The following is a 25910-nucleotide window of genomic DNA, read 5'->3' on the forward strand; positions in this document are numbered from 1 at the left end:
TCCACGATGGAGGTCAAGATGGACAGGTGGCTCTATCGGCTTCCTGTGGCCGCCATCACAAAGGACCGTGGGTGGACACTTTGAGCCGCAGACCCTTCTGGTCTCTTGGCTCTGGAGGCCACGGTCTAGACCACCGTGTGGGCAGAACGGGTTCCTTGTGGAGGCTCCCGTTCCTCCCAGATCCAGGATGATCGCGTCTCAAGAGCCTTGATTGTACCTGTGAGGACGCTTGGTCCAATTGAGGCCACGCTCCGAGGTTCTGGGTAGATCCATCTCTGGGGAGGCAGTTTACCCACCATGTTGGGGTGGAAGGGCAGGGGCCCCCGTGCCTGGGCTCTGACGCCGTCTCCCTGGGCCAGAGGCCCGATCTGGCGGATCCTAGAGCCGCAGGCTCCAGCTGTGCTCCAGTCCGTAGCCCCTGTGTGTTGGGCTCCGCTGGGGCCTGGGGGCCCGTGCGGTTGGAGGGCGGGCGGGGTGAGTGACCCATAGGACAGCCAGCGGCTCCTCGCTGGAGGGACAAGACACGTGTGCCTGGCCTGCCCCAAAGCAGCTTGATTCCGACGCGCATGGGCTCTTGCCAGTTTGATAGTTACCTGGTGAGATGGTAAGAACATGGTTCTAGTGTCTTCCCTTCTTCCTGGTTTACGCTTAGTGCATGGATTGCTTCGTCGAACTTTCTCTTCTCCGTTCTGTGGTGACTTGACAGTGAAAGCAAAACGGGAACTCGTGTGTTTTGAGTTTTCCCCCCCTGTCGCCGGCAGAGTGTGAACAGGGAGATGGAGCCCGCTTTCCCTAGAGAATCTTCTGGGCTGGAAGGTGGTTCGTCCCGGGTGGAGAGCACCAGTCAGAACCAGAAACTTGGGGAGCGGGAGAGGGGTCCCCAGGCCTGAATGCTGGCTGCCTCCTGGGTTCCTGCTCCCACGGGGCTCTGGTCGAGTGCGTCTGACCCCAGGTGGCAGGCTGGACACAGCCATACACCTGGGTGTGGCTTACCATGTTGTGGGGGAGGGCGACGAGCCGTCTGGAAGGTTCTGGGAGGGGCGGGCTCCTACAGATAGTCCTTTTACCGGTTAGGGAGGGGACATGGGATGCATGGGCCGCTGGAGGGGTGCAGGTGAGCGGGGATGAGGGCAGGACTGTGCCCCTGACGTGGAGTCCCAGGCAAAGGGGACGCACCGAGTGCCGTTGGAAGTAGCCTGCTGGGGCCGTGCTGGCCAGAAGGAAGAGGCGGGCACCCCAGCCTATCTGTAAGGCCACTAGTGAGCCCCCCTGCATGCCTGACCTGTTCCGTGTCATGTAACATCCCCCGAGGTGGCAGGTGGGGGACGGGGAGAGTCAGGCTAAAGGCGGCGAGGGGCTTGCTGAAGCCACGTGGCCCTGAGCCCCTGCAGACGTGAGGGTGTGGTGCTGGGGGTGGCCCAGGAATCACCCTCCCCCAGCAAGCATCTGCCTGGACACCTGGGAGGTGGCTGCAGGGGTGGGGCCGGAGGGCTCCCTGGGGCTTCTGCAGAAATCTCTTGGTCCAAGTGGTCTCCTGAGCTGCCCCCTGCGTGGGGCCTTGTGCTGACGTCCTTCCGGCGACTGGCTCATCCCGTCTGTCACTGAACACCCGCCTTGCCATGCTCAGCTCTTCTCTTTGCCACTGACCTTGGGGGCTTAAGGACCCCGTGCCTCAGTTTCCCCCATTGGGGGGCTGTGAGCACAGGTCCCCCGGGGTGGTGGTGAGGGAGAGGTGCATTCACGCATGCAGGAGGTCACAGCTGAGCGTGTGGAAAGTGCTGTCCTCACGTCACACCCAGCTTGGGATCACTATCCCGCCTGTCTGTCCTCTCACATGGGCGGAGGACTCCGGATTGGCCGCCGTGTCCCCACTGCCCCCCCCCATTCTTTGCACCCCTCCTTTGCTTCCTCGTTGTTCATGCTGATCCTCTCCCTTGGGGGCTGAGAGGCAGTTCTCAGCTGGGCTCTGGGAGGCTCTGGATGGAGGTTGTCAGAGGGAGGGCCCCGTGTTGGGTGACGATCCAGGGTACATGGAATTTTCCAGAATACTTAGCAGACATAGGCAAAAGGTTGCCTTCATGAGGTCCTGCCTGTGCTTTCTGGGGCTGATCTCAAGGGGTCACTCAAGAGGGCGGTCAGGGTCCCCGGGGCTGAGCCTGGCGTGGTACCTGGTTGGTGCCTGGAGAGCCCCCAACGGGGTCCTGGGCCTGGGGGAGGCTTGCTGAGGGGGGACAGGAGAGCCAGGGACGGCCTTGCCTGTAGCCCCGGGACGGAGCCGTCCCCTGGTGACCCAGCTGGGGGCAGAGCAGCTCCGGGGCGGCTGGCCTGCCGACTGCCTTCACCGGCCCGCTGCATTCTCCTGGACGAGTCCCCGTGCACAGGTCCCCAGCCCACTCTCTGCTCACTGGATGCCTCTCTGCTTCTGCGTATAAGGTGACGCCTCGGAGCCCGTTTGCCCAGAGATGACGGCACAGAGGAGGCCCGCCCATGTCGCCTCGCAGATGGGGAAACTGAGGCCCGGCAGCACACTGACTCCTCCAGGGCCTCGTGGGTCTCAGTGATGTTGGCAGATGTTGGGGGAAACGGGTCTTCAGGCAGGGAGACCGGTGCGGCCGAGGGCTTTCTCGTTCTTGGTGCAACAGGGAGGGGTTTCCAAGCTGGCTGCATGGGCGGGGGGGTGGGGGGGGCGGGCAGGGGTCTGCAGAGGAGGACTGATGGGGGCGCCGGGTCTGAGCCCGGCAGGCTATCAGTTTGCAGAGAAATGTTCCTGTAACCAGCCATTGTGTGGGGGCCCTCGAATCTGTACTTGCCCTGTCCCCTGAGTGACACGCGTGTCTGCTCTCAGGCACAAGGTGGGGGGCTGCTCTTGGTCTGTTCCCGGGGCTGGGCACGTGTGTGTCCGATGCAAGTCAGCACCCGGGGACACGGGGCCACACTCACCGTTCCCAGGGGGCCCCCGTGTGGGTCCCGCCAGCTGCCTGCTCCTTACTGAGTGTGACCGTGGAGCTTTGTCTGGGGCTGGGCCGTGGCTCGTGGTCTCCAGCTCTGAGTCGTCTACCACGGACCGGGCACCCTGTCTGTATTTCCGGGTGGGCTGTTGGGAACACGGACCCCGTGGTTTGGCGCTCTGACCGCCGCGCCCAGGGAGCCTTCGTCTGGCTGGTCACTGAGCCTCGGATGGCCTCGGCAGGTGGAGCAGACAGGCTTCCTCGGTGTACCCTGCCCTGCCCAGAGGAGTCCGTGCCCCCGCCCCCGCCCCCGGCCCACGAGCCACCCTCGTCTTGTGGGCGTCGCTGCTTGCACGGGGAGACACTGCACCTGACCGCACCTGACCGCACCGGGCGCGTGAAGCCCCGTGTCCACGTGGGCGACTCTGGACGGAAGAGCTTCCTGGAGCCCGTGACCCGGTGGAGTGGCAAAGCACCGGCCTCCCTGCACACGCTTCCAGCTGTGTGCCCGCAGCCTTGGCCTCCACTGCTCCGAAGTGCAGAGGAATTCTCCCTGTGCCTTCCCGGGCAGAAACGCAACCCGGGGGCCCTGCAAAGAGATCTGGGGGACTCCCTGTTCCCAGAATGGTTGCCCTCTAGGCTCCTGTGTTCCTCTGGGCCCCAGGGGTGCGGGGAGGCGATCACAACCGCCCCCCCGTCCCCCCCTCCGGCAGCTCCAGCTGGAGCCTGCCGGGACCGAATGCAGCTGACGGCACTCAGGGGCTCCAGCCACACAGAAGAGGCTGGGGAAATAGATGCGTTTTGTTCCGACGATCAGCACGCCACCAGCGGTGATGAGATCCTTGCTGGGCAGGGGGGCCAGAAGCCCTTCTCTGGGCCAAGGCAGGCCAAGTGGGGTTCCGTGGGGGCCGCCGAAGCCGTCCCCGTGGGCCACGCGGAAGAAGTGACGCTTCGGGGGATGGGCATCAGCCCAACAGGTGCAGTGAGCCGCCTGCCCGCAGGTGAGGGTCCCCGGCACCTGTCTTGCCTCCGGGGGCCGAGAAGATCCCGGGTGCTGGTTAATTGGCATCCGTGTGGGGCCGTGCCGACTTCCTCAGGGTCTAATCCTTTAAGAACAGAGACGGTCTCCCGTACAGCTGAGTTCTGAGCTAAGTAAATTAAAACTTCTGCTACATGATATCTCGCAGCCTTATTAAGCGGCAAGATTATGCAAACACAATCATTAAGTATGATTATGCAACTTCCAGTGTGGTTCTTACAGGACATTCATTATCTCCAACCCCCCCCCCCCCCCCCCCCCCCCCCGGTACGTAAGCTTGAGTCCCAGGGAATTAGTGGTATTACTGTTCAAATCTTAACTTTTGTGTTAAGCAGGCGCGTGGCAGAGCTTTTGAAATGCATCTTGAAGGCGGTGTTTGCATCTCAGGGTTTGACAAGGGAGTGAACGTGACGAAGGACGAAGCTCGCTGGTCTGGGAAAATTCTGGCGGTTGTGCCGATAGGTTTTTCCTCGCCTGATTAAAACGACGCTCTGTTGTCCTGAAAGTTACCGAGACGGAGTTGTTTTAGACAAGGTGGGGACGGCAGAGGGGACGCCGCCTCAGGGGGCCTAGGGCGAGTGTTCCTTTCTGGTCCCCGCGGGCTCGGCCGGCTCTGGGCCCTGGCGCATGTCTGAGACCAGCGGAGGGCGGCCTTCCCAGCCCTGAGAAAGCCGGCAGGTGAGCGGATGACGGGACGCGTGCCGATGAGGTGGACTATCGCTCAGGCTTGTAAAGAGAAAGCACGTTCTGGCACCTGCTACGACGTGGACGACCCGTGAGGGCCTGGCGTTAAGTGAACCAAGTCTTGCTCGAGGGAACTCCTGTTCGGTTCCACTTGGGCGGGCGGCCTGGTAGTGGTCCGATCACGGACACAGAAAGTCGGATGGTGCTTCCTGGGGCCTGGGGGGAAGAATGGGGTGTTGGTGTTTAGTGGGGAGCAGGTTTCCTTTCGGGAGGACCACCGAGTTCTGGACACGGATGTGGTGACGGTGGCACCGCACTGAATGTGCTCGACGCCCCTGCCCTGCACAGTGACAGGTGGTTAAAATGGCGCCTGGGGGGTCTCAGTCGGGTGAGCGTCCGTGGTGACCGAGTCCGACTTCGGCTCAGGTCACGATCTCGCGGTCCGTGGGTCCGAGCCCCACGTCGGGCTCTGTGCTGACAGCTCGGAGCCTGGAGCTGCTTCGGATTCTGTGTCTCCCACTCTCTCTGTGGGGGGCGCGTGCCTGGGCTGGGCCCCTGTGGACAACGAGGGGACCTCGGGGAGGCCAGCAGGTGGGGTGGGGCCCCATGGCGCCACAGGCGGGGCTCAGAGAGGAGGCTGTTCGCCGGCTCTGCGAGTTGCGTGCCAGCCCTCGTGGCCACGCTTGTTCCTGCCACAGGGAACGTGTCTGCTCTGATTCATCGTGTTGAAGTGTGTGCGTGCACAGTAGCGTGGCTGTTCGTGTGGGCACCCACACGTGTCTTTATGCACCTCGTCTCGTGTTATGTGTGCGTAAAGGTGGGTTTTTGAGCCGACGACACCTTGTGTTGCACGCAGTTCGGAAGGTACAGGTGTTGAGTCACGATGTCTTCCCCGGCGATCCCGTGCCCTGCAGCGGCCAGCCGGGTTGTGTTTCCAGTGTCTCCTGCCCTCCGCGGGAGCGCTCGCACGCACATGTGTGCGCGCGCACACACACACACACACACACACACACACACACACACGAGAACATTACGTTTGCCCTTTCGGCAATAGTTCTTGGAGCTCTTTTCGGAACGGTGTTCTCTCACGCGGCTGTGGGGGATTCCTCGGTGTGGGCTCACGTTCACGTGACGGGTTCCCCATCCCCGGCCCTCCCGTCTGCGTCTTTCTCGGAAGGGAACGTGCTGGCCAGGGCAGCCGTGCGCGCCTTCGAGGCCCGGTGGGCGGTGCGCCGTCGTGCCTCTGGAAGCGAGCCCGGGGCCTCCCTCCGTCCAGCGGGTCGCGTGCAGAGGCGGCCCCCCCACGCCCGCACCGCAGCGCGTGCTGTCAACCCTGTGCGTCCCCCTGACCAGCAGGTGGCGGGTGGGCGTCTGGGGCCGTTGTCATTCTCGCTTCTCTTCTGAGGCCCATGTGGCCGCTTTCCCCCGTTCGCTCTCCGATGCCGCGGCGGTTCTGTGTGGGGTGCTCGCGGCATCCTGACTGCAGGGCTCTCCGCTCTCCGGGACAGTCTTCGTTACCACACGGGTGGCACAGAACGTTCCTGCAGCGGCTCAGGCACGATCTGCCCATCGTCCGTGCGTGTTGGGCTCCGATCGTGGCCGCGTCTGAGAGACCACGTGTGTCTGTCCCCTCGCCGGGTCTCGTGCACGGCCGCGTCCCATTACGTGCCCCGTAACGGCCTGGTGCTGACAGGTGCCCGGCACAGACCTGGAGAGGGCCGAGTGTGCGGGTCAGCGGAGCCCTGAGTAGCCGTCACCTCTCACCATCTCGGGGGGGGGGCGGGGGAGCTGTGATATGTGGGGTCAGAGGCGGTGAGTCCGCTGATGGAGGTATCTGTGCCAGGGCTGAGGTGGGCAGCAGGGCCATATGGCCAGGGAACGGTGGTGCCGGGCTGCCCAGCGGCCTCTGGAGTTGCCCAGTCCAGGGTCTCTGCGGACAGGCAGGTCCCACGTCTCTGACTCCTGCCGCACGAGAAGGCCTTGCAGGGGCCTGGAGAGGTAACGGGGTGATGGCTTGAGGCAGGGCCAGTCCCTCAGGAACGGGCTCAGGGGCGCGTCAGCCAGCAGTCGCCTTTCTGGACCCGCCTGGACCTTCCGGGGAGGGTACGACCTCACCGCAAGGCTGTGCCTTCGCCGGCGCCCACGGCACGGAGCGGGGAGCGCCCCGGCAGACGGGCACACGGGGCTGATGCAGACCGGCTCTCGGAGGTGCCGGGCCCTCCGTTTTCCCGGGTGGGAGGTTTCATTTACCAGAAAAGACCTTGCGTCATAGACGCTGGCGTCGCTCTTGGCTCCGGTCCCGCCTTGCGCTTCCCGGGCCGGGCAGCCTGTGTGAGCGGCGGCAGGCCCCCGCTCCCGGTTCCCGCGTCTCAGGAGACGTGGGGCGAGGAGGTCCCCAGGCAGATGGCGGTCGCGCCTCCAGCTGTGCGGCCTCAGAGATGCTCATTGGTGGGCTTGCCAGGAAGCGGGCACTTCGGGCTTTTCGGGACAATGCGTTGCAGGGTGGGGCAGCTCCGGGGCTTTCCTGCTTGCCCCGGCGAGGCCCCCCCTCCCTGCCTCCGCCTCTCAGTTGCCAGGGGTCACAGAGGCCCCGGTTTCACCCAGCCCGGGAGACATGGGGCAGAGTGAGGGACCCGCTTCCGCGCAGGGTCACGACGCGGCGTGGACACACACACGGGGCATCCCATCGGGGCACGAGAAGGCCCCGGCACCTTCCCTCTGTCTTTCCACTGAGGGTGCTGGGATGCTGTACGATGACGCTCTGGGGAGAGGACACCAGGAGCACCTTGTCTGGCACCAGTGGCCTGTGCACACCCGTGTGGCGCCCCGATGGGGCGCTCCTAGCTGGCGGCTCAGCTGCTTGTGGTTGTCACGGAGACCGCGTCCCAGGGACGGGGGATTTGGCTGTCGCCTCTTGTGGCCCGGGGACAGGTGGCTTTGGGACAAAGTCCCCCTTCTTTCCCTCCATTCCTACACCCCTCTGTGCCAACAGCATGCCAGGAATGTGAGCCGAGAGTGGCAGGCCCTGCTCCTGTGTCATCCTGAATTTCCTTGACGGAAAGTGAGCCCCTGGATGGTGGTTGCCTCCTGGATATTTCCTCCTTCCTGTCCCCGCTGGGCCCCTAGAAGCAGGGCTACGGGGAGATGGGAGGAATAGGCCGAGTGTCCCTCCAGAGGGTACAAGCAGGAAGCAGCACACTTGGGAAGGAATCTTGGTTTATGGGGTGTCTTCACTTTATCTTCTTCTCGGGGGGAGGGGACTGTTGTTGTGATGATGATGGTGGTTGATGTTGATGGGGTGATGAAGGCGGTGATGACGATGGCGGTGACGGTGATGATAGTGACAGTGATGATGGTTTGATGGCCGTGATAAGTGGCTGTTCACACAGGACCCGCCTGCCCCGAAGGCTGGAGCACCCGTCCTGCTGCTGTCCCCCACTGTGAGCTCAACGCCTCACTGGGCAGCTTCTGCCCCCTCCACCCTTCTGGCTACAGGGTGCCCCATTTCTGTGCCCCGGTCGGGCCTGGCACATCCTTCCAAGGCCCCCTGCTGTTCATCTCTTCCTTCCCCATCCCTGGCTCTGCCACCTCCCTCACTTTTCCGTGTGTGTGTGTGTGCACACGTGTGTACGTCGGGTGATAGGACGTGGAGGTCCCTCTGAGGAAGCATTCTGCTCTTTGCTGTTGTGACTTGGGAAACCGTCACTCCAGGGAAGGCTCCTCTAATACCAGGGACGCTCTGGCCACGTGACGAAGGAAGAGTAGAAAACCAGGGCGGGTCAGTGCAGGGAAGCAGAAACATCTAGCTGCTGTCAGGAGGGCGTCACTTCCGTACAGACGGACCCTGCAGCTTTCCCTTCGGGGGCGTAGCTCCATCGAGGGGTGAACCCAAGCCCGCCCGTGGTCCCGAAGAACCGGAATGTGAGGGGCCGTGGAAGACCGTCCTCCAGGCATCGCGTGCGCACCTGGGCTCGCAGGAAGGTACACGCCCGTGACCCGCCTTCGATCCGTAGTACAGACCATGCTTTGTGTGCAGTTATTGGAAAATTGCAAACCCACGCTGCCCGGAATGAAGAAGTGCCCTCGGTACCTCCTGCCGAGTCCGCGGAGCATTCGTGGAGAGGCCACGAGGACGGAGAGCGGACACTGTGGCACTTGCCACTTAAAAGTGGAGAACGGCGTGAGGGCGTGTACGTGGGACAGAAGCCGCCCAGAAGGGAGCTGGGCTCCCGGCGTGTCGGGAGGAGTTGCTGGCCTGGCACCCCGGGAAAGGCAGGTGGCAGGTGGGAGGTGGGGCTCTCGGGGCCTTCCCCGTGTCCTGAGCCCACGCCCACGGGCCTCAGGCCACCCTCTGAACAGCCACGTGGCACAGATCCCCCAGAGTGAGTGGCCCTCCCAGCGACACTTGGGGAAGGTGGGGCTGTTTTCTGACGTTTGCCCTGACTTAGTTGACCAACCTGGTCATGGAGGAGGGGCCTGGGTGGAGGGCTGGCCCCTCTCTCAGGCAGCCATCTGGCCCACGAGGAGCCATCCCCGAGGAGTGGGGGCGCGGCAGGGGAGGCGGGAGCCCCTGGGAGGGGCCGGTCACCGTGCCCGGGTGCAGACGTTGCAGACTCGGGGTATATACGTTACAGCCCTTAATAAACTCCTCAGGCCCTGAGGTCCACATTCCGGAACCTCTCCGAAACCGTCCCGAGACCCTGGCTGGTGGAGGCTCCCCCGTTCGTGGCCGGCACCCGCAGGCACAGTCCGTCTGGTGAGCATGTGAGTAGTCTGCGGGTACCGAGGGGATGCTCAGCCACTGTGATGCCCACGTCCCCCAGCCACTCACCTCCCTGCCTGAGGCCCGAAGGGCGGGGACGGGTTGAGGGAAGACCCCAAGCCCCGTGGTAACACTGAGTGCAAAGGACAAGACGCGTCGCTCGGCTGGGCGCCGTCCCTGGGCCGCTGCCCTCTGTGGAGGGCCTGTGGGGCCGGCTCCGGGGGACGCGCCCTGGGTGCCCAGCCTCGGCCGGCTCCTGAGGTCGGTGGGCAGACTGTGTCACCTTTCCTGCCCAGGACGCCCCGGGGCCGGGACGCTCACGATGCGAGGGCGGCTGCGTGACTTTCCCGAGGCTGCCGGAGCAGAGGAACAAGAAGGGAGCAGCTTAGACCACGGAGGTGCCTTCGTTCCGAGTGCCGGGGGCCGCGGGTCCGGGCGGAGGGGCCTCCCGAGGGCCGTGGGGGAGGATCCGCGAGAGGTGCTCCTTCCTTCTGGGCTTGTGGCTGCGACTCTCCCGTGTGTGTGTCCGTCGTCACATGGCCGCCTCCTCGGGGGTCCGTCTCTCTGCCTCTCCTCACACGGTTGCTGGTCGCGTTGGATTGCGACCCACCCCAGTGACTTCATCGGACCGTGATCACATCCGTTTCCGCCTGAGGTCTGCCACACAGGTGCGGGGTTAGGACGTGGACAGACTTCTGCACCCCTCATGGCAGGCAGAGCGGGGCCTCGCGGGGCCTCGGGTGGAGGCTGAGGGATGGCCCTGAGGTCGCTTCACAGGGTCCAGTCGGGGGTGGGTTGAGAGCCCTTCCAGAGTGGGGCCAGGCTTCTGGGAGGAAGGAAGGTTCCTGGATCACATCCGTTTCCGCCTGAGGTCTGGTGTTAGGACGGGGTTAGGACGTGGACATGCTTCTGCACCCCTCACGGCAGGCAGAGCGGGGCCTCGCGAGGCCTCGGGTGGAGGCTGAGGGTTGGCCCTGAGGTCGCTTCACGGGGTCCGGTCGGGGGTGGGTTGAGAGCCCTTCCAGAGTGGGGCCAGGCCTCTGGGAGGAAGGAAGGTTCCTGGAGGGGACCTGTCCGCAGCGTGGCTCCTGCTTGTTCGCGAAGCCCCGTGATCTTTTTCTTCCGGGGGCTCGGCTCCCTGCTCCTCCTTTGCTGCGAGCACGTCCCTGAGTGGCCGGCACGGGTACAGGTAAAGGTCAGTAGGTACCACGGAGGCAGCACTCGCAGGCACAGAATGAACCTCAGCGTAAACAGATTAGTGCTGTCGTGTGCTCAGAGGCAGGGTGGAGGTTTGTCCCCTGCACGGGGGAGAGGAGAGGGTCTGTCCCAGGCACAGAGGGGAGAGGAGGGGCCTGCCCCCAGTACAAGGTGGGGAGGGTTCAGGGCCTGCCCCCAGTACAGGGGAGAGAGCAGGGGGTCTCTTCCCAGAACAGGGGAGAGAAGACGGGGTCTGCCCCCAGCATGTGGGAGAGGAGGGCGTCTGTCCCCAGCACACGGTGAATGGGGGGCCCTGGCTTGCAGGGCAGGTCAGAGACCAGGCAGGGGCTTGAATTGGCGGCCAGGCTTGGACACTGGTTTTCCAGGGAGGGACTAGTGTCAGCCGGATGCCTCAGTGGCCCCTCGGGCAGGACGTGGTCATTGCCAAGTGCTTTGTGAAGAGGGGGAGGGAATATGGCACACGGCTGCCACAGGCCACGGACAGAGCCACGGTCTCCGCTCCACCGCCATCATCCCCAAGGTCACCCTCCAGGGGTTTTACGGTTTTGTGTTTGACTATTAGGTCTATAACCCGGTTTGAGTTAATCCTCGTGCAGGATGTGAGGTCTGTGTCCGGATTTGTGTGTGTGTGGACCTCCAGCCATTCCAGAACCTTCTGTTGGAAAACCGTCTTTGTTCCTTGGTCAGAGGTGATGGGGGGGGCGCATTGGCACGTCTGTAGCCGAGCCCTCCACGCTGCGCCCTGGACCCGTTTCCGTCCAGCTCTCGCCCATAATCGCACGTAGTTTGCCGTGGGTCCTGGGCGTGTGGCCTGGCCGTCCTCCGGCTCTGTCCTCCCCTGGCGTCCTGTTGGGTCTTTGGCGACTTTGCGTCTCCGCGGAAACGCTACGATCAGCCGGCCGGCGTCCCTGAAATACCTCGCTGGGATTTTGTTTGGGGTGGTGCTGAGTCTGTAGACGTTGTGGGAAGAACCAACGTCTTGACAGCCTTGAGGCCTCCGGCCTGTGAACGTGGACCGCGTCTCTGCTCATTAAGTGCCTTTGCTCGTCGGGATCCGCGGTTTCCGCCTAGAGAGCGCGTCCCTGTTCTGATAGGTTTGTACCACGTGTCCCGTTTGTGGGCGCTAACGTGGCCGGTGCTGTGTTTTGCTGTCACTTCCTGCCTGGTCGGCACCGACATCTGTCGTCTCTGGCGGCTGCCCCCGTAGACCCGAATTCTCCGATTCCTCTTTTTCCGTCTTTTCTTTCAGGTGCGGTCCTGTGGTGCGTTTCTTACGCCTGCTTTATTTGTCATTATTACTTCCTCGTATTCGTTCGTTCAGTCTTCGTTAGCTGCTCTGTTTCAGCTCTGACTGAGCAACAGGCACGACGGCTTCTAGAAATCTCCGTTCTCGTAAACTCAGGGTTTGTCCTCTGGGGCCTGGGACTCGCGGTGCCGGGGCGAAGGCTCTGGGGTTCGGAGCACCCGGGTCTGCGGACGACGTGATGTGCCACACTGGAGCCCATTCCTGCACCTGTTCCCGGTGATGCTGAGGGTCTGTGTTGACCATTGGTCCTTCTGTGTCCCCAGGCCTCCTGAGACACTGCCCAGCGGTGCCCTGACTATCCGGTGGGCCGGGCGCCTGTGCCGTGACCCGTGGGACCTGGGCGGACAGGAGGGTTGACTGCCAGGGAGCAGCCTGGGTCGAGGACAGAGGACCCACCGCCATCGATGGCCTTGGCATTGTGGCCGGCGTCACCTGCTAGGACTCCCCTGGCCTCATGTTTTGGAGGGACAGGAACACAGAGCCCGCCTTGGGCCGGCAGGGCCTCCCTCCCTCTCCGTCAGCCAGACCATCTGTCCTCAGCAAGGTCCACACATCGGTGCGTGGTGCGCCGTCCCCTGGAGAAGGGGATGAGGGCAGGTGTGCCGGGTGCCGTGAGTGTGTCCCTAGCAAAGAGTCACCACAGGGAGGCCTTGACTCTAGGAGCAAAGAGACGCTAAAATCCACTCGTAGGTGGATTAGGCCACTTCTCATACACACGGCACAGCCAGACCTGATGTGGCCACAGGCCAGAGGGGCATCTCCGTGCTGACCGGGTACCCATGCTGGGTCGGGGCTGGGCGGTGGGGGGATCTGCACGGCTGGCCCTGCCCCCCTCGTGGTCACGTGGTCACGTGGGGTTGGGCCCCAGAGCGAGGGCAGGGCCCAGCCTCACATGCCTTGTGGAGTTGAGTGCAACTATCTGGGCACCTTGGATGCGATTAGCACACGACGGGACAGAGACTCCTGTGTCCAGCCGAGGGCTTCTGGGGCCCGTTTGTGTCTGACAGTGAGTGTGTGAGTGTGCACGTGTGTAAGTGCACACTTACAGGAGTCAGTGTCTGGCTGTGAGCGTGTACATGTACATGTGGGTGTTTGCACGGGCAGGGGGCCTGTGGGGGATCGGGAGGACACGGGGTCCTGACCCCCGTGGCCGTCACAGCCCCACAGGTGAGGCCCCAGCAAGGTGGTGGCCTGACTGTTCTCCATCTGGCTTTTCGGATGTTCCCGGTGAGAGCGCGAGGCCGCCGTGGAGGTCCGGAGACAGACCCATGTGTCCCGGACCCTTAGCGTCAGCTCGGACGGGCCCCCTGCCCACCGGGCCTCAGCTTCCCTGTCTGCACACGGGCCGTGGGAGCCACGGAGAGAGAAGGGCATCTCGCCCTGACTGCACGTCGCACCCACACCTCTGCCCGAGAGCGTCCGGGCGCCCCCCCCCCCCCCCCGTGCCCTGAGATGCTGGTATGGGCCGTGCTCATCACCGGTCACCCGGCCCCTCCCCTGGGCCGCCCCTCCTCGCCCTCCAGCCCCTGCGGCACCTGCCACGTCAGGGGCTCACGGGGTCCAGCTGCGTGGCGGTGGTCGTGCCTTTTGGGCATCTCTCCCTCCTCACCCTCTGTGCCCACCTGGCGGGCAGTGCCTGGCACTGGGGGTGTTCCTGATGCTCCCAAAGCCCCCCTGGCCCGAAGGGGAGCTACGGCCCCCGTCTAGGCCCTGCCCTGGCCTGTTTTGTGCAACCCCGAATCGTGAATTGTTTTAAAACTCTAAGTCTTTGAAAAAATTAAAAGGACTGTTTCGTGAAAGTCAGACGGCCGCTTCCATAGCGAGCTGTGCGGGAACAGGCCACGCCTGTTGTCTAGTCTCGTCCGTGGCTCCCGCTGCCCCACAGCCACAGCACCAGCCGCTGCCCTGGACATCTCGGCTGCAGAGACACATGCTGGCCAGCTAGCCCTTTACGGAAGAGGTTTGCTGACCCCCGACCCGAGGCGTCGATCCCCGTGTGTCTGCGGACGGTACTTGAACTGCCCGTGGACGTCACTCAGTCACGCGGGCACGGCGTCCGTCCATCTGAGGCCCAGAGTGAGGCTGTTTGTAGCCCAAGGGCCAGGCCTGGGGAGTTGGGCGGGGACCAGGCGCAGAGACCCGGGACCCGCTCTGTGACCTCGGGCAGGGGTCCAGGCGCCCCTCCCCCGGCCGATACACAGCATCCTAGGGCAGCTGTCCCCGTGCAAAAGGTCACCTCCACCTGCTCGGTTGTACGTCCACCCCTGCGCCCCCTGGCATGGGTTTGGGGGAGTTCAGGACCACTGGTCACATGCCCTTTCAGTGTGAAAGCCCTCATACGTACAGAAGGGTCAGGAGAAGGGCGCAGCAGTCACGTGCCCCCACAGCTGTGTGCGTCGTCTGTGAGTTCCGGGCTTAACTCTCTGCTAAGTTCGCTTCGTTCATGGACCCCCATTGGCTGTGGTTGGCCTGAGATTTCCTGATTCCAACAGTGAAAATCCTGTATCCCACATGTCCCCACGGGTCCCAGGTGAAACAGGACAGTTGGTCACCTTCATTTGTATATACCTTTAATATTTCGCTCCTGCATTTGGAGGCGCGGTGGACATCGGATGCCCAGCAGAATCTTCCAGCGGCCTCTCCCAACAGTGGCATTCTCCGGCCCCGAGGACAGTGAGCCATAGTCCTTTGTGTTATTGATCCACACGTCACGACTGTCCCACGAGGGACCAGCCAGGGTCCAGGTTAAATTCATGCTTTGGGAGTCACAAGGGGGTGTCCTGTGGGGTGCCGGGTGGTGGGGACCCCTCTCTGCAGCCAGCAGACCTGGCGAGGACGTGGCTGCCCCACTCAGCGCCCGTCCTGCTGCCCTGGGTGGGAGGGCAGAGCCCCAGCTCAGACAGGAGCCTGCGTCTGGACTTCTGTGTCCGTTGAGATCACACGGTTTAGAAACCCGGCTTTGGGTAACCCTCTGAGATTCCGCGGCCCCGACGCACGCGGCCTTTAGCGAACGGCTCCTGCCCCGGCACCGTGGCTCCGAAATGAGAGAGCAGATAGCATTCACGGAGAGGTCCCCTCGAGCCTCTGGGTCTGCACGCGCCCGCAGAGCGCAGGGCTCCGGGTCACTGTGTGGGGACCGAGGCACCTGACGCATCTGTAAGGTGGCTCTCGGCTTGGTCTGCTGGAGCCGGGCCGCAGAGCCCCCCGGGGACCCCAGCCTCTCCTAGAGAGCATCCCTGCTTTTCTTTCAGATTTTAACCTTGGAGCTTCTCCAAACGACCAGATTCTAGAAAGTTTGGGGCTGATGGAAACACCGCAGGTGTTTCCCTGGATGCCCCGAGGAGGGGAGCTCGCTGTTCTGCAGTCTTGCACCTTAGTGTTTGATGTGAGCGGCTGAACTCCACGCAAGGCTGGCCACGCATCCCCTACTGTGCCACGAGTGTTCACGAGCGTGCTCCCCGTTGCTACCGCCTCCGGGGTCCCGGGTCCGTTTTTACCAGCAGCACCGACGTCCTGTCATTGGTTCTGTCATGACTTGGAGTTTTCCCATCTGTAAAATGTGGTTTCAGAATTTGTGCGACGCCGTGAGATCTGGCAGCGTGGGGGCCCCGAGGCGGGGCTGGAACAGGAGTGGTGGCCACAGGTTTTAGGCCACCTAAAGTGACCCGGGGTCACTGTGGATGGGGGCCCGGCAGCTACAGAGGTGTTCAGGTGTGGGTTGGGCTCTGAGAGGCAGTGAGCCTCCCATCACTGGGAGCAACCAGGCAGAGCTTAGAGGAGAGGTCTGCTGACATCGAAAAGGGAGGGCCGATTTCATTCGTTATAATTTTCTGCCAACACTGAGCATCCTGTTTTTCTAAAATGCTGATGTTCCCTGGATGAGTCCTGATTAACCAGAACATCCGGGCTGTCCGCCTTGTGCAAAGCGTCCACGAGCGTTCTGCCGGGTTCTGGCGTCGTGAGGGAAATCTCCGGCAGGCAGGATGCTTGGGAGAGACCCCCAGACACGCTGCTCGGAGCACACGGTGCAGGTGCAGGGCCGTGAAGGTCGCCTGGGCGTGGAAATCAGGAGTGACGTCACTGAGGCACGCCTGCCGGGCCCAGCCCTGCCCACGCCTGGACTGGGACTGCCCTTTCTGCCCTGCCCACGCCTGGACTGGGACTGCAGGGGGCTGCCAGACTCCCAGGAACCCCTGAAAGGCCCGTGGCTCCGGCCCAGCAGATTCAGGGCTCCGGTCAGGTCAGCAGCGGCCCCGCAGGGACCCTACCACTTCCTTGGACAGGATCTCCAGTGACCTCTCCCGGCATGCAGGGCGGGGACTTTGTCCTGAGCACCTGGCCGGTGATGACCTCAGCCAGCCGTCCCGGGTGTCAGACAGGGAGACTGAGGCAAGCTGGCCAGTGTCGGAGCCAGGCTGTGGGCCCCGGGAGGGTGGTCTGTGCGCGTGAGCTCAGGGCTGCATGGAAGCGGGACATAACGGCAGGAAACACTCTGATTCCTGATGCAGGAGGCTGTTTCAGAGTGGGAGCGGGTAGCCTCTGACCTCCTCAGGGTGGGGCCCCCCAGGGCCTGGGCCCCCGCCTCCGGGCCTGAAGTGTGCCCTGGGGGGCGGACTCCACGTGCGTGCACGGCGCTCCCGTGCTGAGCCCCGCGTCCGGTGTTTCTGTATTTACTCTCGCAGCACAGATCGGATTAGAAAAAGGCCATCCGTGCAGTTTTGAAACAAGAGGCCTCATAAATACTTCATCGGAACAAACTCAGGATTTACTCGCTTGTAAAGATACCCTGGACGGTTCGCTTGGTGTCGGGTGGCTGATTGGTGGGGCCTAACGGTTGTTGTTTGTAATCGGGCTGCTTGGCCCCGTCGCGGAGGGAGGAGTGGGGTCCCTGTGCCTCTCCTGGGTGGTGTGGGTGCCCCACAGGGCGCGGTGGGCTCCTGGGGCCGATCCAGAACCTCCGATGGCCAAGGTGGGTGCCTTACCCCCCTGTGCTCTCCAAGCATCTCTGTGTCCCTCCCGTCCCCCTACTTCCTGACCGCGAGGACGGCGGGGTTAGACCTCCCCGAGTTAACTGCTTTGTTGCCCTTCATACTCGTTCTGGAATGAGAGAGCAGTTAATGGAATGGATAAACACATTAGCTGTCTGACTTCCCAAGATAGTGATCTGCCACCAGCCTCGGTGTCCTCACTTTTAGAAAACAGCCGGAATTTCCAGTCTTTTCTCCCTTCGAAATCCAGCCGTGGCGCTCCCCTTTTTTGCGCCGAATGAGCTGTGGGGGGGCTCTGTCCCGCCCTTGCTGGCTGGGTGCTCCTGGGGGTGTGGGCCAGACTCCAGGCTCCGAGGGCCCCCGTTGGTGAGGGCTTTGGGGCACCCAGGCAGACGCCTACTTTAGGACACGGAGCATGGCCCGGGGGCCGGTGTCTCCCCGAGGGCTGGGCCCAGGGCCTCAGCATCAGCCTTACCGCACGGTGCTGAGAAGAGCCTGTTCTGCCCCCACAGCCTCAACCTGCTTCCTACTCTGACCGGCACGCCCCCCAAGCCCCGGGCCACCAGTGCTGCGCTCCCCGACCTCGGTTAACTTGGGGCCACAAGCCACGGGCGCCACGGAAATGCCGGCCGTCAAACCCAATAGGAGCAGAAGAAGAAGAAACAAATCGACCCTGGGTTCAGGCAGCCAGGCCGTGGGACTGGAGAAAGGGCCGCCCTCCGCCCATCCCCTCTGGTCCCCGATCCCAGGGTCCTTGCTGTCCTGTGAACCTTTCTTTCCCCATTTGCCCGTGCCTTGACCTTGTCCTGTGACACATTGCTCAGGCTTCCCTGACAGCTGGATGCCAGGGCCTGAGCCTGGGGCCCAGATTCTGGAAGGTTCTGACTGATCTGCGCAGACCGGCCTTCTAGATCCACCCCCACCCTGCCCCACCGCACTCCCTGCCTCAACCCCCAGCTTCCCTGAAGGGCCACCCCCGCTCCTGCCTCAGGGAATCCTGGACAACGCTGTCCCCAGGAGTTGCCGCCCCTTCTGGCTTTCTGGAGGTTCTGATGACTCCCCCTTGGACCTCGGCCCCCAGGATTCCAGGAAGGTTCCAGAAGAGAGTCGGCATCTGGGCCGTAGTACGTGCACTCAGTCATTTACCAAACACCCGTGGACGCTGCTCTGTGGCTGCTGCTGGGACAACATCGTGGCCGCTGCCGAGGGCAGACCCCCCCGGGGCTCCCCTGCTGGCCCCCAGCGCGGCCACCCTAGGGCCGTGGACCCTGCCTGCCGTGGGCCTTGTGTGAGTGGCCGGTGGGGGACGGGGGAGGACGCCTGCCCCACCCTCAGCGGTGGCCTGTCCGGAGTGTGTCCAGCCCTCCCACCCTGCACACGGCCTGGCGCTTCTGGGTGGGTCCGTGACCCTGGGACGCGTCTCCTGTCCCTCCCGTGTGACCCACCTCTCCACGGCCGTCCCGGTCCTGCCCACAGTGGGCTGGACTTTCCTGATGCTCGTACCTCTGGGAGGCAGTTCCTACTCAGGCTCTCTGACACAATTGCCACCTCGGAGAGGGGACCGTGTCCCTCATCCTCCCGCCTTCTTCCTTTTTCCCCAGAGGAAGATTCATTTGATCTCCAAACACAGCTCACGAAGCCCAGCACTCTACTGTCTGGAAGGGGTCCTCAGCCCCTTCCCGTGTGTGGCCTCGTGGGGGTCCCGGCAGCATCTGTGAGGTGGGCCTCCGTTCCCCCAGAGGCATCTCCAGGCATCCGCGCTGTCCAGCCCCGTGGCCCAGGACACGCAGAAGTGACTGCTGAGTGGCCCCTACCTTCAGAGCTCCGTGGTCAGCTGCCCCCTTCCCTGCTCCCTCCCTCCCTCCATCCCTGCATCCCTCCCTTTAAGTGTCCGTCCGTCCGTCCCTCCGTTTGTCCCTCCGTCCGTCCGTCCTGGTGGTGGTGTCAGATCTATGCAGGCAGGCAGTGAGCAAACGTGGCCCAAGGCAGGCCGGCCCAGGAACGCAAATGGAGCTGCTCACAAGAAAGCCTGTCTGTTTTGCTTGGTACAGGGCTTTGGGGGCCAAGCCTGCGGGGAGGGGCTTCTCGGGGTGTGGGACCCCATACGAGGAGTGGGCAGAAGGCGGGCTGGATCCCAGGGGGAAAGCGGCGAGGGTTGGCTCCATAGGGTGTCCTGTGAAGTGCCAGGCAGGCCTGTCCTGTCCAGGGCACCACCAGACATTCAGTCCTCATGGTTCCTTGGGCTTCTCGTGGCCAGGACGGTCTCTCAGACTCTGCTTGCTGGCGACGACCTCGGCAGTGTTGAGGACACCGGGCAGGTGTTTCGTAGAAAGGCTCTCTGTCGGGTGTTGTCCGATGTTTCTCGCGTGGGGAGGCTGGGGACGTGGGTCTGCGGGAGGCAGACCGCGGGGGGGGGGGGGTGCCTTCTCACCCCATCGTATCAGGGCAGATGCCTTGGACGCGATGTACCCCGAGGACCGTGCCCTCCATCACTCGGCTGAGCTGGTCTGTCAGGCTCTTCTTCAGCGACGGTCCTCTCTTCTCTCCTTCTGCGATGTTCTCTTTGGAAGGAAGTCACCGTATAGGGCGCAGCCCGCGGCTGGGGAGTGGGGAGTTACACTCCACTTCCTTGAGGGCAGGTGTCTACAGAAATCAGCGGGGATTCTTCAGCCTTGGAGATTTGCAATCTTCTGCCCATCGGAGAGTTGCTTCGGCCATTTATGGTTATCGCCGCAGACTGAGAGCACCGTGTGTTTTGAATGAGATGCTCTGCTGCTGCTTTGTTTATCTGGTTGCTCAAATGTTTTAGCTTAAGCCCCTGGGAACTCCCGTGTGCCTTTGACATAGCCTCCCCCCACCCCAATGATATTGTTTGGTTTTTGAGTCCTTCCTTCCTTCTCGTCTCCACAAGGTGCCACACTTCCTACCCAACCCTCAAATAAGCCATTTCCCCCGAGGAGTCCTGGTCGGTGGTGGGGCGTGGGGGTGTTAGAGACCAAAATCAGGCGTCGGGTGTCCTTGTTGCTAATGGGCTGCTGTTGCTTCCGGATCGTCTAAGCGGACCGAACACGGAGGTAGGTCCGCGTGTGCAGCAGCCTGGGAGCTGACGGGAACTCACACCGACCAATGGATCGTTCAGCCTCCCGCGCTTGCTGATCTGACCTCCCACCGCCACCGTGTGAAGCCTGGCTCCACCAGCCGCCTCCACTTGCCTGACTGGTCCCGTGCAGACGTAGAGCAGCGTCAGATTGGGGCACTTGTATCCCCCTGGGAACCCGCTTCATTCGCTAGAGACAGTGCTTCTGCGCGGTTCCCACCGCCTCCGTCTTACGGCGTCCGCGCATCAGGGCGGCACGGTGGCCCCGCGTCTGCAGGCAGCTCACACGCCTCCAACACGGTGAGGTGCTCCCGACGGCACGTGAACTCCCTCCGGGATCCCGACAGGAATCCTGCAAGGGTGTGTGTGTTCGGGCCACTCGCTGAGTCGTGAAGTAACACGGCTTCCGGCGGATGATGCCGCGTGGCCCCGTTGGGGTCACCCAGGCTGGTTTCCCTGGACTGAAACGTCCCTCTCCTCCTCTCCCTTCCTCTCCCTCTCCCCCGCTTCCTTCCTCGCAAACCGGCAGCCGCTAAGTTTTTTATCTTCGCTGTCGCTTTGTTTTTCCCAGAACGTCGTAGAGTTGGACTCACAGAAGACGTAGCCTCTTCAGATTGGCTTCTCTGGCTGAGGGATGAGCGCTTAAGGTTCTTCCCCGTCTTTTTCGTGGCCTGATAGCTCATCTCTCGGCCGCGCGGAGGACCGTCCCGTGGTCCGGATGGGCCACGGCTCGTGTGTCCGTCCAGCTGCGGAAGGACCCCTGGCTTGTGTCCAGGTGTGAGCAAAAAGGTGCAAGCAGTCTTTTGTGAGCACGTAGGTGTGAACGTCAGTGAGGGCCAGTCCCATCGCAGGAGCGGCTCGCCGGGTCGAGAAGGCGCAGTGGCCGGCGGGAGCGTGTCCGTTCACGAGAAACGGCCCAGTCGCCTTCCGCAGCAGCCGCCCCGTGCCACCTGCCCTCCCGCGGCGAGGGAGCCGTTCTTGGTCTCCGTGCGTCCTCTCCGGCAGGTGGAGATTTTCAGATATTCGTGTGTTAGCTGTTCGAATGCACGTGTGCTGGTACGTCCTTGTTTCAGTTTGGAACTTTCTGGTGACAAATACTGTTGAATATGTTTCCGTGTGCCTGTTTTGCCATTTGAGGGGGAGGTGTCTGTTGGGATCTGGTGCCCGTTTCTTAGTCGGGTTATTCTCTTCCAGTGGAGTGTTGAGGGTTCGTGCACCTTCTGGACGCAAGTGCCTTGCCGGACGCGTGTGGCATTTTCTCCGTGCCTCTGCTTGTCTTTTGCGCTCTTAACGGCATCTTCTGAGAACAGAAGTGCTTAATGTTGGTGACGCTCAGTTTATCTTTTTCTTTCTCGTGGATCGTGTTTCTGGTGGTTTGTCTAACGGCTCATTTTACCAAACTGAAGGTCACGCAGATTCTCTCCTACGTTTTCGTCTGGAAGTTTTAGATTATTGTGTTTTTTTTTATTTAGATCCCCACTGTGAGTTGATTTTTTGTGATCGGTGTAAGGCCTGAGTCTGGGCTCATTTTTGGCATCTCTGACTCCTAATCATTCCGGCATCTTCCGCTGGACAGCAATCTTTCCTCCTCCGTGGAGTTGCCTTCGCTGCTTTGTCAGAGAGACCAGCCGGCCCCATGTGGATTCCGTCGCTGTCCTGAGGCTTGGGGGTGGGCGCCCTCAGTGTAGACTGCACTGCCCCCCCCCCCTCCGGCCAGGTAATGAGCCCTCAGATCCCGTTGCTTCCTGTGATCCAGGAGATGCTCGCCAAGGCTGGGAAACGTGGTTTTCTAATCGGCAACTTGGCAGGAACATCACCCGCGCTGTCTAAAGAAAGCCCACCGGACACGCCAGATGCGCTTGCCAAAGATCCAGCTCTGCACCGTCCCCAGTGTCCTGAGCTCGCGCACTCCCCCGGCGTTACGTGTCTCCGAGCTGCTGCTGGTGGTTCCCCTCGAGGGCTCGCGCGGCTGCCCGGCGGGTAGTCTCCTTCCCAGGTCCTCCGCTGCCTCCCTCGGCTTTAACGGGGAGCCTGCAGGTACCCGGTGTCTGAGGGCCACGGCCCCGGGCACGGGGCGCAGAGGCTCTTCGCCGAGCGGTCCTAGCCCCGGTACCCCTGCTGCCCAGGCAGGGACGGAGGACAGAGACTCAGGGAAGGAGGATGCATCCACCGCAGGTCGGGATCCACACGGGGGCAGGGAGCGGTGCCCCCCGCCTGGTCTGGCCTGAAGGCTGCGGAGGGGTCTGCGTGGTCAAGGTCAGCCAGGAGGAGGGCTGAGGGGGCATCTGTCAGCGCAGGTTACCGCGTTCCGCTTATGTGCCCGCCCAGGGACGAGGGGAGGCCGGTGTGCTGGGGTGTCCTCGGAGCCCCTCCCTGTGCTCACCCTCCGGTCTCTGGATATTTGTCCCCTTGGCCTCCAGAACGCGCCCCTCTCCCTCCCTCCGTGCGTCTTGCTCAGGGCCACCATCACCTGCACACCTGCCTCCCTCCAGGTACCTCCTGCACGGTTGTCTCCCCGCCAGGTCATCCGGGAGAGAGGGCAGCGTCCCACCCTTCTGCCAGCAGGAAGCCTCCACACAGCTCCTGCCGATGGAGGAGACAGGCTTGTCCCCAGGTGCCCTGTCCCCACGTGCCGCCCCCAGGTCCTCTGTGGGAGCCGGGCAGGGGTGGGGGGACAAACCCCCGGGCCACCTGTCGTGGAGGCTGGGCCACTGGACGCAGAGCACACCCTTACGTGATGTCACGGGGGACAAGCAGCCGTCCCTGCGGCCACCTCTGTCCTCCTGGAGCCCAAGGCAGGGACACACTGGTCCCTCCAAGGGTGCTTCTTCCTAAGATAGACGGCCAGTGCCGGAAACAGCCCTGCCGTAGCCCGCACTTCCGGGACTGGTCAGGGACACCTGCTTCCTGTCTCGTGGGTGGCATCATGCGGGGAGGGGCGGGGGAGGATATTCGGACAAGCGTAGGGCTGCACGTGCCTGGCTGAATGCCGGTGCTCCCTAGCAGCTCCCCCAGGGGCCTGGGGATCCGAGGGGCACCCTCCCGTGAGACCAGGGTCTGCAGAGAAAGCCAGGCTACTGGGCCTGCGGGGGGCCCCATCTGGAGGAGGACGCGCCCTTGGGGGGAGAAGGGAGTCGCTTTGGCCGCGGCTTGCGGGCTGGCCTGCTGGGGCTGCAGGACAGGCCTGGTTCCGCCCTGACCTCCATGGCCCCCGCCGGGCCCCTCCTTCCCTCCGGGATGACGGCAGGCTCCCCAGCTTGCCCGACTGCCACCCGAGGACCCCGGCCCTCCCGGGGTGCCCAGGCCTTTGGGGTGACCCGTGCACGGAAATCACGTTGGCTCTGTGATGTTCGTGCACGTTGGGTCATTTCAAGCACATCCTGAAAGACAGCAGAGCAGGGAGTGAGCCCTTTTCAGGTCACCTGGGAGCTGCAGGAGGGCGTCCCGCCATCGTCCTCCAGCTCAGGTGGGACAGACAGCTGGACAAGCCGGGCCCCTCCTGCCCCTGCCACTCACAGCACACAGGACAGCCGGGTGCCGGTCCCCCCCCCCCGACCCCTTCCCGTGATGTCCCGTGACCTTCCTCGATCTCCTACGACCTCCCAGCCCACCCAGGCCCTGGCCCTTCTTCTGCTGGTTGCAGCGAACCCGTATGTCCAGAGATGGCCTGAGAGCCACGTGAATCCACGTCAGGTTGAAGCGGAAACATGTTTTTAAATTGCAGGGCTCACGGGTTTGGTGACTCAGCCAGGTTCTCAGCCAAGGGCAGGTTCTGGGCCTCTGGGGGATCTGGCACCATCCGGAGACACGTGCAGTCTTCACAGAGTGGGGGAGCCCGGGGTGGTGCTGAACACCCTGAGGTGCATAGGGCACCCCAGCCCCAGAGAAGGATCTGCTGGGACGTCCACGGGACCTCCGGGAGAAGGCCTGGGTCACAGCCACCTGTGGCAGAGGGCAGGTGGCTGTCTGGGAGGCCCCGTGGCCCGGGCAGCCTCACCTGTCAGCCCATCAGGGGCTCTTTTGGCCCTCAAGGAGGCCGCTGCTAACGGCGACACTGGGTAGCAGAGTGAGGACTGGGTAGCAGAGTAAGGGACTGGGAGTGTGGGGGGTGGGGGTGGCCCCAGCCAGGAGTGGGTGATGACCTACGCTCCGTACCTGGACACCAAGCCCCTTTGGCCAGGAGCCCCCTACCGTCACCCTGGTGGTTCCTCGGGGATGCAGGTGCCTGGGGATCCCAAGCCCATCCCGTCTGCCATGGAGGGGGCGGCCGGGAGAAGCCCCACCCGGCCTGGGCTGAGGGCCCCCTTGCCGGGAAGAGGCTGGTTGGGGTGGGGGTGCGGGCGGGAGCCAGGAGGCCACCAGCCCCCGCCCTTGTCGCTAACTCGGCGAAGCCCGGGTAGCTGCCCGGATAGAGGCTCACGGGACTCTAGGCTCGGAGCGCAGGGGCCTCGTGGAGCGGCCGTGGGCAAGGTCCAGCCCGTGCGGAGGGGCCCCCTTGTTTTCCGGGCGGATCTGGCTCCGCCGTGGTCCCCCGCCCGCCACACGGTGCTCCCTTCTGGAGAGCGGTGCCGCGTGCCTTTATTGACCTTTGCGAAGTCATAAACTGCGGCGTAATTACCCAGTGTTTACGATGTTGTGCCAGCAGTGTTCCAGCCCGGCTCGGGACGGGCCCTGGGGCCGCGCGCGGACCTGCCAGGCCGGGCGTCGCCTCATTAATAGGCACATTAACGGGGATAATTGACTGGGAGCCAGCTGGACAGCGGCGAGGTGCTTGATGATGGACGTCTCGGGGCGGCGTTCGCAGCCTCAAGGAGAACAATGAAAGTGCCTCCTTTACTGCCCTCTTCCATAACACGCCTGCACGTCAGAGGAGCCGGGCTGTCGGGCCATCCCCAGGGCCCGGGATCGGTTCGGGAAGAATCCAGCCCCAGGGAAGGAAGCAGGGAGTGCCTCGGTCAGCTGGGCCTGGGCCCTCGGCTCCTTTTGTGCCCTTGCCTAAACCCGGGCAGCCGCCGACATAACTGGGCACGTGGGGCAGCCAGCGGGGGGACGCCGGCCACGTGCTCGTTCCCGGGGTGGGAGACGTAGGGTCGGAGCAGACAGGGGAGCCTTGCTTTGGAATGCAAGCTGGCGTGCTCTCCTTCAGGAACTTTCTGGGGAGGGTCTGTCCCCGGTCAGCCTTCTGGGCGCAACCCCCCACCCACATAGTACCTGCTAGTCCAGGTTAGAGGTCGGATCGGGGGCTCCCGGAGCCTCAGCCCCTCCCAAAGGGCAGGGTGAGCCCAGCTGCTGGGGACGAGGTCTGGGGACCAGCTGTGGAGCCCGTGACGACCGCTGGGGTCTCGGCCTTTGTGCCGGCCAGGCCAAGGGGAAGACGCGAGCTCGGGCTCCCCCCGTAGGGGCCCCGGTGTGTGGTTCCTGGTGGGCAGCCCATCCCCGGGAGGCATCCTCACCAAACACTTTGGGTCAGGGCCCCCTGTGGCCTCGTTACCAAGCCCCAAGAGGCCTCTTTGAGCCCAGGTCATTCCACAGCAAAGGGCCTGGGCTCCCAAGCAGGAACGACCTAGGTCGTGGTCCCTTTTGCTTCAACCAAGCCTCCTCTCTGCTCTCACATTGAGAGGACCTGAGGACAGCCTCACGCCTTCAGGGTTTTCCAAAGTGTGTTGGAGATGACGCGATTTAGTCTGTGATGAAGTCTATGAGGACAGCAGGGGTCCCCATGTGGTGGCTGATGCTCTGAGTGTGGGTGCAGGCTCTGGGCTCCACTCCCAGCCCTGGAGGGTTGGGGGACCCGCCAGCCTCCTGCCCCGGGTAGGGCTCGGTGCCGGGCACGTGTTCCAACTCTATTTTTACCAGTAATTAATATTT

The 25910-nt window shown here is 63.2% G+C and overlaps 1 protein-coding gene across 3 annotated transcripts in view; it reads left to right on the forward strand.

Annotated features, from left to right (window-relative positions):
• Positions 1-25910, forward strand: part of TAFA5 (TAFA chemokine like family member 5) — a 190464-nt gene that overhangs the window by 79820 nt on the left and 84734 nt on the right. The window lies entirely within an intron of this gene.

This window comes from Panthera tigris, chromosome B4 (genome assembly GCF_018350195.1).
Source record: "Panthera tigris isolate Pti1 chromosome B4, P.tigris_Pti1_mat1.1, whole genome shotgun sequence".
Classification (NCBI taxonomy): Eukaryota; Metazoa; Chordata; class Mammalia; order Carnivora; family Felidae; genus Panthera; species Panthera tigris.